The 13,828-nt window shown below is 39.6% G+C and overlaps 1 protein-coding gene and 1 pseudogene across 9 annotated transcripts in view; both read left to right on the top strand.

The window, feature by feature from the left end:
* LOC139356166 (heterogeneous nuclear ribonucleoprotein A1-like) overlaps window positions 1-9,923 on the top strand; it is a 46,250-nt pseudogene extending 36,327 nt beyond the window's left edge.
* Window positions 1-13,828, top strand: part of LOC105495139 (DAB adaptor protein 1) — a 1,257,833-nt gene that overhangs the window by 226,576 nt on the left and 1,017,429 nt on the right. The gene's annotated exons all lie outside the window — the stretch shown is intronic.

The following is a 13,828-nucleotide window of genomic DNA, read 5'->3' on the forward strand; positions in this document are numbered from 1 at the left end:
GGTGCTTTTCTGAGGATGGGGCCATCTCATGTTCTTTGTGTAGTTAAGTTGGCTGCAGTCCAACTAGTTGCTTAATAATAAATGATTTGAAAAATATGAAAACATCTGATATTTTTACAGATCAGTGACCTGTTAGATGAACAGGCAAAATCTTGTTTAATCTGTGGCTCTGTTCATCAAAGCATTCTTTTGAGTGTGGAGCTTGATAGCAGATTGGATCGTACTTTCATTGTACTGCTTGCCTCCTCACCTTAAAAATAATTGTATATGCTTATTGTGGAAATCTTGGACATAAAAAATAAATACAAATTACTCAAAATTTCCCAAATCAATGAATCGTTGTTAATATTTAACATGTTCCTTTTCAGTATTTCTGTTTCTTTGCTTGTTTTTAGTAATACACACACAGTTTGATTCATACTTCTATTTTTACTTTTTTTTCAGAGACAGAGTCTCACTCTGTCACCCAGGCTGGAGTGCAGTGGTGTGATCTCAGCTCACTGCAACCTCTGCCTCCCAGGTTCAAGCAATTCTCCCTGCCTCAGCCTCCTGAGTAGCTGGAATTACAGGCACCTGCCACCACGCCTGGCTAATTTTTGTATTTTTAGTAGAGACAGTGTTTCGCCTTGTTGGCCAGGCTGGTCTCAAACTCCTGCACTCAAGTGATCTGCCCATCTCAGCCTCCCAAAGTGCCAGGATTACACCTGGACGATTCATACTTTTTGTATCCTGTCTCTATTTATTTATTTTTTTACTAAGATTACACTTTGACTATTTTCCAGTATTATTAAAAATTATTTAAAATAATTTTTATTTACACTTACTTTTTTATTGTATGGATATAGCATAATATTTAAACCAAATACTCATTATTTATTAAAGCTATTTGGAAATAGCTACACTATGAACAACTTTATGCATCAAGATTTTTCCTCATCTGATCATTTTGTTAGTATTCTTGAAGTGTCATTAGTGAGTTAAAGTCTATGAACATTTTTAAGTCCTTTCTGTCTTTACTGATTCTTTTTATCAGAGATGGTTAATTCTTCAAATTCTATGTTGGATGAGTCTGGCCTCAATTATTAAATACCCTTTTGTAATTAACATGGTGCCTGTGGGCTCCCAGCCCCCTCCCCTTTTGAGGCATAGCTATAACTTCAGGATTGTTTTTGAGACAACACCCCTGTTCATCAATATTCACACTGCTGGCTAATGCTGCTGTGTTGATTTTTTGTGGCCCTGGGTGGCAGATTTTTGTAACAGCAATTGTAAGTGAACTTGACATCAGAAGCATTTTTTTAAGTGCATCCAACCTGCATTTTGATCCTTTAACTAAAATATACTGTAAGTACTTCTTTTGCTCTCAGAACTCTAGAAGAGCAATCCCACTGAGGCTGCATTGAATTAGCTTGAATCACTGACTTGTCGTTGCTTGCTGGGATAAGGGCTACCCAGACACAAACCTCTCAAGGTCTGATTCTTAACTTGGTCTCTTTCTACTGTGGGAGAATCAGGGAGTTCATTATAGTTGGCCTTAGTGTTAGATAGTATAACCTCACTGTAATTGAACCCTCTTATAACAATCCTTTATGTTTGTATGATGCTCTGTGGTTTAAAAAGCACCTTCAAGGTGCTTAATTTGATCCTTACCGTGTTTCTGTGAGGTAGCCATTCATACCACTTCTGTTTCCTAGGATAACCAGGACATGGGGGGTACTGTGTTAATAATAGAAATAACATGGGTCTTTGGAGACATATATACCCAGTTTCAACTCAACTTAACCACTATGCAGTTGTATGACATAAATTCTTTCAGCCTTAGATTTCTCGTCTATGAAGAGAATAGTACAGTTGATTCTTATCATTTGCAGATTCCACATTTGCAAATTTGACTACTCACTAAAATTTATTTGTAACCCCAAAATCAGTACTCATAGTGCTTTTGTGGTCATCAACAGACATACACAAAATGGCAAAAAATTTGAGTCACCTGACATGCGTGTTCTCAGCTGAGGTTGTACAAGGTGATCTTCTCTGCCTTCTTGTTCCAGCCCTCTTACTATGAACAAGCATCCTTTTCGTGGGGACATGTTGAGCATTTTTTTGTGTGTGATTTTTGTTGGTAATTTCACGGTTTAATATGGCCCCTAGACATAGTACTGAAGCTGCCTGGTGTTCCTAAGACAGGACACTCCCATATTTCATAAAGCACATGGGATTTGCTTTATGGAGAAAATACATGAGTTAGATAAGCTTCATTCAGGCATGAGTTACAGTGCTGCTGGCTATGAGTTCAATGTTAATGAATCAACATAATATATTAAGTAAGATGTCTTTAAACAGAAACATGTAAAACAAGGTTACATATTGATCAGTTGATGAAAATATTCTCACCAGAGCCTTGCAGGAACATGACCCTGTGTTTCCCCTAGGAGCAATGGTTCAGTATTTGTGAAGCTTTATAGAACATAGCTACTGCAGATAATAATCAACTGTGCCTATCTTGTAGGATAGCTGCATATATGAAGTGAGGATGTGTGTAAAATACCTAGTGTGTTGATGTTCTGTGATGGCAATTATATTCTACAGATAAGGTAACAGAGGCTCAGAGAAATGAGCTACCTTATTTAAATTTATTAGATCAGAAAATGGCCTGAGTTAGTAGCGTATAAACTTAGACTTGTCTGAATCTAAACCCAGCAGTCCTCAAAGCATGCAGACTATATCTAGGAGGAATTCCACATAGGGAAATTAAATGCTTAATTCTTTCTGCATTTGCTTTTTATTTCTGTGTTTCATCTATATGGTTGAATTCTGGAAAACCTATTTAACCACCCATTATTATGATTTTTGTGTCAGGCCCAGTGCTAACCTCATGCCATCTGGTATCTTTTTTTCATCATGCGATGATCCTGTAAGGTAGAAATGATTATTGTTGTTGCCATTTTAGAGACTCTGAGAAGTTAAATAAATAGCTCAAAGTCACACAAATTGGAAGAACAACAAAGCATATAGCCCAGGTCTTTCTGACTCTAGAGCCTCTTTTCTCAACCCTAATATCAAAGGGCCCCAAACTTTTGAGAATTTCATAGACTAGTAAAATAACCAACACCCCAAAATTGTGCAGAAGGACAGAAAGTTGCCAACTTTTATTTATCTAGCTGTAAGGACACTGAAGAAACAAGTCAGCCACTGACTATCGTTATTTTGTTATAAAGAAAATTAACTTTAATATTATAAAAGTATTAACCTCAGATTTAAAAAAAAATCCAATCAAGGCTGGCCATGCTCATGGCTGTAATCCCAGCACTTTGGGAGGCTGAGGCAAGAGATCCCTTGAAGCCAGGAGTTTGAGACCAGCCTGGTCAATATAGTGAGACCCTGTCTCTATATACATTTTAAAATCCAATCCATTTGCTTTTATAAAAACCTCACAACATTGTCTTTCTTTTTTCACATGTCTCCCAGAACAAGACTGTCTTTGTCATACATGTCATGGTCTTTGGCAACCCCAGCTCTGTGCTTTATTATAAGTTATTTCCACTGATCTGGACCTCAGCCTTGTCACAGGGCAGTGGTTTCTATCTAATGGCATTTAAGGTCACTTTTCAAAATTCAAAGGGTGGGTGGTTTTAGAGTTTCCAGGCCTGGGCCAAGATTTGGTCCATTTGTTCTTCTACCACGAGTCAAAGAGAAGATTAGTCTCATGTGCAATAGCTGTCAGGTCAACTGCCCCTGGTCTGTCAGGCTTGCCCTGGACAGGTGCAGGCACCTGGTGAATTGACCTCCAGAAAAAGGATGAATGCTTAGTGGTGACAAATGAGTTGCTTTAACTATTGGGAAACAGAGCACATACACAAATCTCCCACGGATCTGTGTTCTTTGAGGGACTGCATCAGGGAAAGGAGCAACCCATGAAAGACAAAGGCATAATTCTCTGGCTTTTTCTTCCTCTGAGGTGGATGCCCTTCAGAAATGGAAATGGCCCACAAGATAAGTTAGCTTGAGGATTCTTCCACTTTTCTTTGCACCTGTAAATCAGAAGTCTTCTATTTCTAGGACTATACTCACTTGCTTAAACATCAATAAAATAATAAGGGAGCACCAATAACAAGTATAACTTACTCAGTGGTTTATATGATGCATCCTGATGATGTACTAAGTTCTTAGCATAGTTAATCCCCATAACAGCCTTGTGAGATTGACACCATCATCATCCTCATTCAGGGATGAATAAACAGAGATACTGAAGTCTTAATAAAGTGACCCTCATATCATTAATGAGTAAGAGAGATGGAAATGGAGCCTAGATTGAAACCTCTTGCTTCTAAAGAGTGCACTGTGCTGCTCAGCCTACACTCTATGCCTTCTTGCCATATTCTTTCCACGTTTGCAACAAAATGTCCAACTTGTAAATTTTTTCGTTTTGGTAACTATGTAGGAAATATAAGCCTGCATCAATTCATTGAATGCATATGAACCTTACATGTGCCAGATTCAGAGCTCTGGGTGCACACACTTGCAGCATGTAGCTTGATTTTTGAGAAGTCCCTATTCTTGAGGGAGACACACACACAAATGGCTATGATATAAAGCAATATATTAGAGAGCTATTAGAGAAGTTGCATGAGCAAAATGCCATTTTAGTTAAAACTTGAAGGATGAGTGTTTGGGGTGACAGGGCCCTCCAGGTGGAGGTGAGAACAAGAACAACGCACAGGGTCAGAAACTGGAACAAGCGCTCATTGGAGAGTTGGATTTAGGATGTATGTAAATGACTGTGGTGAGAGATGAGGCTGGAGACTTATCCAGGGGTCCTATTTTAGAGGGACTTGGATGCCATCTTAAGGAAATTGGATTTTATTGATAGCCAATAGGGGGACCCCAAAGACACAGCAGGAATACGATCAGGGTTGAATTCAAAATAACTATACTCTAAATTTATGGTTAAAGGCTATATATATATATGTGTGTGTATATATATATTTATAGTTCATCTACATTTAATAGGACACAAGAGAAACAAAATCTATGAGGCTGAAGTGATGAAAGTTTAGACATCAGACAGATCTTTGGTTTCTAGTTTTCTCAACCAAACCACTTACTTGGGTGGTTCCTAAACATGGCTAGTGAGTTGAATTACTAGGAAACCTGTTAAAGTCCAGATTCCCAGGTTCTGCCATCTTGAGGTACTGATTCAGATGATCTAATCTCTCAGGGCTGGGAATTGATGTTTTTAAAGCTGGCCAGCTGATTCTAATGACCACGAAAACACTTCTGGCAATATAAGATATTGCATTTACAGAGTTATTTCTGAAGCCTCCCCAAAGACTGTTTATATTGCTAGAGATGTGTAAGGGGTTCTCCAGAGAAACAGAACCAGTAGGGTGTGTGTGTGTGTGTGTGTGTGTGTGTGTGTATGTGTGTGTGTGAAAGAGAGAAAAAGGGATTGAAGGAAGGAAGGAGGAAGGAAGGGGGACAGAGAGAGAAAGAAGGACACATAGATAGACAGAGAGATAGGTGGAGAGATAGATGGTAGATAGATATATTATAAAGAATTGACTCATGCAATTATGGAGGCTGACAAGTCCCAAGATCTGCAGGCAGCAGGTTGGGTACCCAAGATAGCTGCTGGTTTAGTTCCAGTTTGAGTCCAAAGACAGAAATGAAAAATGATGCCTCAGGTGAAGGTAGTCAGGCAGAAAGAAATTCCTTCTTACTCAGCCTTTTTGTTCTGTTTAGGTCTTCAACTGATTGGATGAGGCCCACACACATTAGAAAAGGCAATTTACTTTACTGTCTACCAATTCAAATATTAATATCATCCAGAAACATCCTCACAGACACACCCAGAATAATGTTTGACCAAATGTTTGGGCACCTTGTGGCCAAGTTGACACATGAAATTAACCACCACAAGATACCAGGACTTCATTATAACAGCATAATCCTGATGATAACAATGGTGATAAGAATCATCATTATTTATATCACTGTAGCCCATGACACAGTGGGTATACAGAATGTTTGCATCTGAATGAGAGAAGCATGTTAGCATAGTTATTTGTATTTTACTAAGTATTTTTCTTATCTGTTGTCTTATTTTATGCACATAATAACTCTGCTAAGCATTTGAAATAGATTTCATTATCTTTCATTTTTGAGATGGGTTGTTCAAGCTGCAAAGAGGTGAGCTAATTGTCCAAAGACACCGTGCAAATGACTCAGGCCAACTCAAACCCCAAGCTTCTTTTGTGATCTTTCCACCGTATGGCATTCATTCATTGCATATTAATTACTGGCAAAGATACACAGGCCTTTATGTTGCCCTCTCCTGACCATCAGCAATTTTCTGATCTTATGACTATATCTATTGCTATATCTAAATGTAGGAGAGGGACAAATTAACAAGTGAAAATCAAGAGCTATGTTTGTACTTAATGCTACTAACAGGCAACATAATTACAAGAGAGCTGAGAGTGTTGCTTGACAAACAAATTAATAAAAAAACTCTCATGCCACTCTCAGGGATAAATTACACAGCAGAAAGCAACAAGAGGCTGGGTTTGACAGTTGTGAGATAACAACCTTGAAATATATCTACATTACATGACGGGGCTTTGGAGGTCCAGCTTTTGGACTTAGAGGCTATGCTAATGAACTGCCTTAATGTTCATATTTTTGCAGGATCCATCTAGATTTCTTTTAGGACCATGTTTACCACCACTGGGAAAACTGCTTAGTTAGACGTTGGGTCCTAGGCAATTTAAGTGTTTGATATGATTAAACAAAGTTGTCCAATAAGTCAGATGTCATAGACTAATATATAGTTGTTTATCTCACAACATTTAAAAATAAACTTGTAGGAAGAGACTTATATAAGTTATTCTTATACTTCTATTATGCTTCCTACCTCATTCATTTGACAATTATTTATTGGGTAGTAATCTTTGCTAAGAACTAGACTTGCAGAGACAAACCGTAGTTCTTGCCTTCTAGTACCTCATCATTTTATACAGTGGTTCCCAACTGTGTCTGCATATTAGATTATTGGAGAGAATAAAAATACCAATATCCAGACCCCACCCCAGAGAACCTGATTCTTCTGATCTGGAATGGAGCCAGCCACTAGTAGTTTTTTAAAAGTTTCCCAGGTGATTTTAACACAGAGTCCCTAATCTGGTTGAAGAGACAATTATACAACCAGACATAATGCATTATTTTAAGTACAAGGAGAGGGATGTGTGTTTCTGGCTGTGGGCTGGGGGTGGTAAAGATTTCCAGAGAGGCTCTGGAAAGGCCTTACTAGAGCTGTTATTTTATATTTGGGGGTATTGGAGAGGTTTATTTTAAACTTTTCATAAAATTGTATCATTGTATTATTTGAGCTGCATCTTAGAGCATGGTAGATGACCAGAGAAGGGCAAAGAATGCCATGCAAAAGGTACAACATATGTAAGGACACTTGGGGAAAGGATCTCAGTGTCTTCAGAGAATTTTCAAGTTGTTTAGTTGGACTGAAATGTTGAGTGTGTGAATTATCATTAATCCTTCACACTATGTTTATGGAGGATCTATGTCATGTGAGGCATTGTGTTCAGTGCTCTTAGGGATTAAAAAATCAGACAAAAGGGATTTTACTCCCAACAAACTCATAGGCTATTTAGAAAAATAAATAATGAATGATGATTGTATTGGTGGTGGTGATGATAATGAAGGTGATACAGTAACTGGAACTTAAAATTAAAACTTGGACTAGATACTAAGATGTAATGAAATTCCAAAGTGCAGCGCCAAGTTATATTATGTGGTTTAGAGGAAATACTCATAAATATGAAAACATATAAAGGATAAGGATTTTGCTTTTACCGTAATTGATTTTATTTTAAGGAGACAGCAGGAAATTAAGAAGTAAATGTTTTTTAACATACCATGAGTCATGCCTTTCAGTCTACTGCTATCAATAGTAATAATAATAATAGGCAAACTGCAGAGAATTTAGAGGTCATTTACTCTCATCCTCTGCCGAAGTGCATAGTGGGAAAGGGAGTTGCCTGAAGTCCCTGGAGGCAAATCTGTACTCAAACTCAGGTCCATCCTGCCAAAGCAAGATGCAACCTTCTCACTTGAGTTTCCATAGGGGCCGATGATCACATTTGAACTCGCCTTCCTGAGGGCGTCACTTGAATCTCTCTAGCATCCCCACAGCATTGCCTTTGCATTTCTGTCTTGCATACTGAGAGGTAACTAGGAGCTTCTGATACCTCTCAATTGTCATTTCACCAGCCCATGAAGCCTGGAGGTCAGCTTGGTGTAATGGTTTGGCACTCAGTGTCTTGGAAAGCCCCAGAATAATGCTTTGGGGGAAAGTTAAGAGCAGGCAGATTCTCGAGGTATCTGGTGCTTCGAGGTTAGAGGCTTGGCTTCTGAGGAAGGGTTTATTAAGGGGTCCGCCCATGGGCTCTGTCTAGGTTTCTCAGAGAGGGCAGCTCCTAGCCTAAATTCTCTATCGAGGCCTTCTGCCAACCCCTCAGAACCCATCCTTCCCAGATGGTCAGGAATAGCTTTATAAGAGGAAAAAGAGTTTTAAACCACCTACTCTGTCTCTGGTTTCCAGCCTCCTGCTGCTTCTGAACACAATGGTAGCTTCTTATCACATTTGTACTACCTCAACTTCATTGGATGCTTCCTATTACTTGGGATTGATCCAGATCATTCCCTATTGCCCTTTCAGACCCACTCTTTCACCCTTTCATTTTACCTAATTTTCTAATCTTTCCCCATACCACTTCTACATTTACCTCCAGAATTCCATTCTCTTGGGCCAGTTCTGCTCTGACAATACAAGCTGTCCTCTTTTCACCATCATCTGCTTTGGTCTTTGGAGGCCATATTCCATACTTGCCTCATTTTTCCAGCTGTAGGTACTCATATGCTCACGGTCCTCTTATTTTTCCACATAAGCGATTGGTTCACCATCTATCCTTATTAGTAGGAATTCCCTTATTTTCTTTTGGAAACATCCCTTTCTGGAGTTTTATTTGGAATATCTGGAGCTCTATCCAGGCTTACCATTTGCTAGCCATGTGAATTTGGGAAAATTATTTAATCTTTAATCTTCAACTTCCTCATCCATAAAATAGTGGTAATGAAGTAACTACCTTATGCAGTTATTATTAAGAATTAAATGAGTCAATCCATAATAAGCATTTAAAATAGTGACGGCACATAGTAAATGGTGATTTAGGTCATATACACGTGCTCAGCATTTGTGCCCAGTGCGTGACACCCACTCTAGGAAGACAAGGCCTGGAGGGACTTCCAGTGTCCACCCCATGCTGGATTCAAACCTGTCTTTTCTCTAAGCCCCTGAGCTATGGATTTGCACTCAGGTCAGGTCACTAGTTCAAATTTTCCTTTTTCCTATGGGGACTTCAATTCTGCAACACTTGCTTTCATTGGTTGACATAATTTGAGAACTAGCAGGGTCCAGGTCTTTTCTTTTCTTTTCTTTTTGGGTGGGGGGCAAAGGATCTCACTCCAATGCCCAGGCAGGAATACAGTGGTGCGATCTTGGCTCACTGCAACCAACCTCCACCTCCCGAGTTCGAGTGATTCTCCTGCCTCAGTCTCCCAAGTAGCTGGGATTACAGGTGTGTGCCACCACCCCTGGCTAATTTTTGTATTGTTTAGTAGAGACGGGGTTTCACTATGTTGGCCAGGCTGGTCTCCAACTCCTGACCTCAAGTAATCCGCCCACTTTAGCCTCCCAAAATGTTGGGATTATAGGCGTGAGCCACCACACCTGGCTGGTCTTTTCTTCCTAAGAGGCTACTTGATCCTAGGCAGTTTTACACAACTTCTCACTGGGCGTCAGCTCTGCATATCAGGCCAACTTGGGAGAGGAACACTTTTTTTTTTTTTTTTTTTTTTTTTTTTTTTTTTTTTTTTAACAGAGCCTGCTATACTTCTTTTTCTGAGAGGAACCATTCATAGAAGTCCTGATCTAAGTTGAAGTTGTCCATTTGTTGGAGAAATAGCTGGAATTTACCTTGGTTAAATATGAATAATGACGAATTCATTCCATGAAGCATTCCACTACACAAAGTTTCTTGTGACATATCTCTGTCCTCAGCTTATTGTTTAGTGAGGAAGCTCAAAAAGAGATTCTAAGCTCCTTACAGGAATTCCAGAGATAATGGCTGTTAAAAAGGAAGAAGAAAAAGTTATTTTAGGGTATTGGTGGCCATAACTTTATATATTTAAGCACTTAGGTATTTAAGCACTTCCTTGAACACATGAAGTAAAAAGAAGAGAGTTCATTATTAAGCGAAGTAACCTAGCTTAATGTTGCCTGGGATTACGGGTGGACATTTCCTATGCTGTTGAATTAAATTTCACATTCCTCATTCTAATTCATGGGTAGAATTATACAGAAGTCTTAATGTAGAATAATAATTCTGTAGTTCTAGTGGGTCGTCAAAAGGTTGAAACACGGGTAGTAGTTGAGGGAAATAGGTTGTGGACTCCTAAATTACAGAGAGATGTTATTCTTCTTGAAAGAAAAACAGTAGTAGGAAACATTAAAAAGAAATAAAAAAAACCTATTTTGCAGCTTCTCTGGGAGGATTAGTGATTTTACTTCTTATTACTCTACTCACAGTGACTTAAGGTAATAGAATTACTAGATTCTCAGAATAGAAGGGATTACAAAGGTTACCCAGTCCAACCACTTAGACTCTATTCCCAGCATGATGATCCCTCTTAAAGCATTCCTACCTAATTACTACTTGCTTAGTCCCACTGAGAGGGAGCTCTCTGCTTAGAATATTTCAAAAATGATACGGTAAGAAAAATGTTGGTCTGAGTATCAGACAGACCTGGGTTCAAATTGACCTCACTAGTTTCATGATACTGAGCAAGTCACATCCTGTTGGGTCTCAGATTTCTCATCTATAAAATGAGGAAAGCAATGCCTTTGTCATGGTGCAGTTAGAAGTGTGAAATAGGATAACATAAGGAACATCTCTAGGATAGTGTCTAGCTTATTATAGGTACTCAATAAATAGTAATTCATAGTACATAAGCAATAACTGTTAGTTTATTCTCTTCTTTCTTTGCTAAATATTTCCTGCCTGCTGAGGTTGAAAAATGGATCACATTATTAATGAGGTAAAAGTTATTAATGAAGCTATAAACGGGAAAGCACAATTTTATTCCCTTTATATTTTCTAAATTTAATACCTAATGTTACAGCTTTGAAGTCAGAGCATTTGTTTCAGCAGTGAATTGGGCCTCTATAGCTGGCCAAAGGAACTTTTCCATAATTTAAAAATAAATAAAATATGAATTGCTCTGGTAGTCTGAATCACCCTTCATTTATTGGCCATCAGAATGAACTGAACCATTTTAGCATTTCAGAATTTTAGAGCTGGGAGTCATCTTAGAGATCATCATATCTGGGCCATTCATTTTATAGATGAGGAAACTGAGGCCCAGAGAGATTAAGTGATTCTCTCAAGGTCGTACAGCTAGCCTGTGGTGGAGCTGAGATTTAAATATAGGTCTCCTAACTCTAAGTCCCATGGTGTATCCTTTGTATCACATTGCCTCTCCTGAGAATGGTGATACTTTCAAATGTCACCTTAATGCTCCCGCCAGATTTCCAAGTCACTAGTCATACATCTGGAATTCTTTTTCCTTTTTTAGGCATCATCTCTTATCTCGAATCTTACCCATAGGAGTTTTATAACACCGTACTTCTTTCAGTTTTTCAGGGAAGACTTGGAAGGGCCTGGAGGAAAGAGAAATGTCAGCGTGGATTAGGAAACATGAAGTGATTATGAAAACAATGAACACCTTTTAATTCCAGAAAAGTGGTTAATAAGAATTTATGTAAACATTTGTTAAATAAATCCCTGGTTCTGGAAATTTCAGTTTAGCTTGTCCCCAAGATATTTTCTTGCCAGATATATCTCTAAGGTTCCAGCCTCTGGACCAATGCTCATTCTGAGTCCCTGACTCCAGAGGCCAGTGGTTTTATACTAAAGCCATTGGTTGAAATAGACATCCTTGAAGGGTAAGAAAAGTGGCCCGAAGCCTGCTACATACAGCATGGGAGGGAGCTGAGGACTGTGGGAGGGCCTAGGGAGTTAGGGTTTGTTATTAGGCAACCAGGCCCAAGGTTTGAAACTCAGAGCTCTCTAAGACCTGGGGACATTAGGACAGATTAAATCCAGAGATACTGGCAACTGGGGAGTACCCCGGCTACTGAAGGAAAGACAAAATGAGAGAAGGTAGGAGGGAGGAAGAAGAAGGAGATAGTAGGGAAGCGAAGGGAGAAGTAAGGGCAGGGTGCAGACAGGGAGAGACACAGGGAGACAGAGATAGAAGCAGAGATTGTGAGGGAACATGAGTGTTGCCTTGGTGTATAAAAGCACTTAGAATGCAATAAAAAAACACAAGCATCATGATCAGAAAGTCTTACCTTTGAATTCTATCTATTTACTTTATAGCCGTCAATTGGTGAACCATGGTTTTATTGTCTGAAAATGGCTTAATAATGTGTATTATTAAGATAAAAGGTTAAAGAGAAGTTAAATAAATTACATTAAAGTGCCAAGCACAGTGTTGGACTGCAGCCTCAAGGAGGGCTGGGACTCCTGAGCAACTAAGAGCTCAACAAACCTTTGTCTTCCAGCCCCACCTAGAGGGGCTACCATGAGCTCATGCGCCTCCAGTTGAGAGCTTGTCATTACAGCAACCACAGCAGGGAAGAGGGCTGCTACTCACTGACCACTGCTCAGGTCTCCACAATTCTCTCGCTTCTCCAAAAACCTCATTGTCTTCTACCCCCAGGGTAGCCCTAGGAAGTAGGTAGGTAGCATAGTTGCAGCATGATGGTGAGGCAGCAGGGCCAAAGGGTGGCAGCCCAAATTTGAACCCAGATCTGCCCAGCTCTAGTGTTGTGTTCTTTCAACCATCCTCTCACTTCCAAATTAGCAATGTGAGAGGAAGATGACAGGGAAGAAGCAGCTGGAGGATTTCAGCTCTGCTTGGGCCATATTTATCTGAAAAATAAAAAATTCTTTTTATTTTTATTTATTTTTTTGAGACAGAGTCTCTCTCTGTCTCCCAGACTGGAGTGCAGTGGCACGATGTCAGCTCATTGCAGCTCAATGCATGATTTTGGAAAGAGTATCTCGCTGAGGACCCCCACTGCCTACCTCCTAGCACTTGGATTTTTGTTGTTCTCTGTGAGAAAGCCCTGCCTGGCCACAGGTGGTGGTCCTAATTGGCAGAGAACAGAGAGTGACTGATTTCGAACATGAGATGTTTTAATAGCCTGTGCCTAATTGCACAGCCCTTGTGCTGATGAGAAGTTTGTCATGGGCTTTTTGCCAAAGTGAGATCCAGGTGACATCCTGCGAACTGACTGATCTAGTGTTCCCAAAGTGACAACTGGTTCAGAAAGCCAACCCCTTGCAAGGATGAACAATCAGTGGACTAGAGGTAGTGAGGAGAACCTGGGCTTTCATGTGAGGACAGATATGCCTCCCATTATGGTGCTGCCCCCACTGTGCCTCCATGACCAAGGGTAAGAGATTCAACTTTTCTTCACCTCAGTTTCTTTATCTGTGAATAACAGAGAATGATATGTGCACTCAGGTTTGTCCTGAAGATCACAGCCATCTCTGTAAAGTGCCTAGGGTGGAGGCTGGCATGTAGGAGTTTTAATAATGGTTTTAATAATGTTATCTATTGTACATCAAGGATCCTATCTTAAGCTTGGAGAGGGTGGTAGCTGCATCTGCATTGCTCTTTGTTA

Source organism: Macaca nemestrina, chromosome 1, assembly GCF_043159975.1.
Source record: "Macaca nemestrina isolate mMacNem1 chromosome 1, mMacNem.hap1, whole genome shotgun sequence".
NCBI lineage: Eukaryota > Metazoa > Chordata > Mammalia > Primates > Cercopithecidae > Macaca > Macaca nemestrina.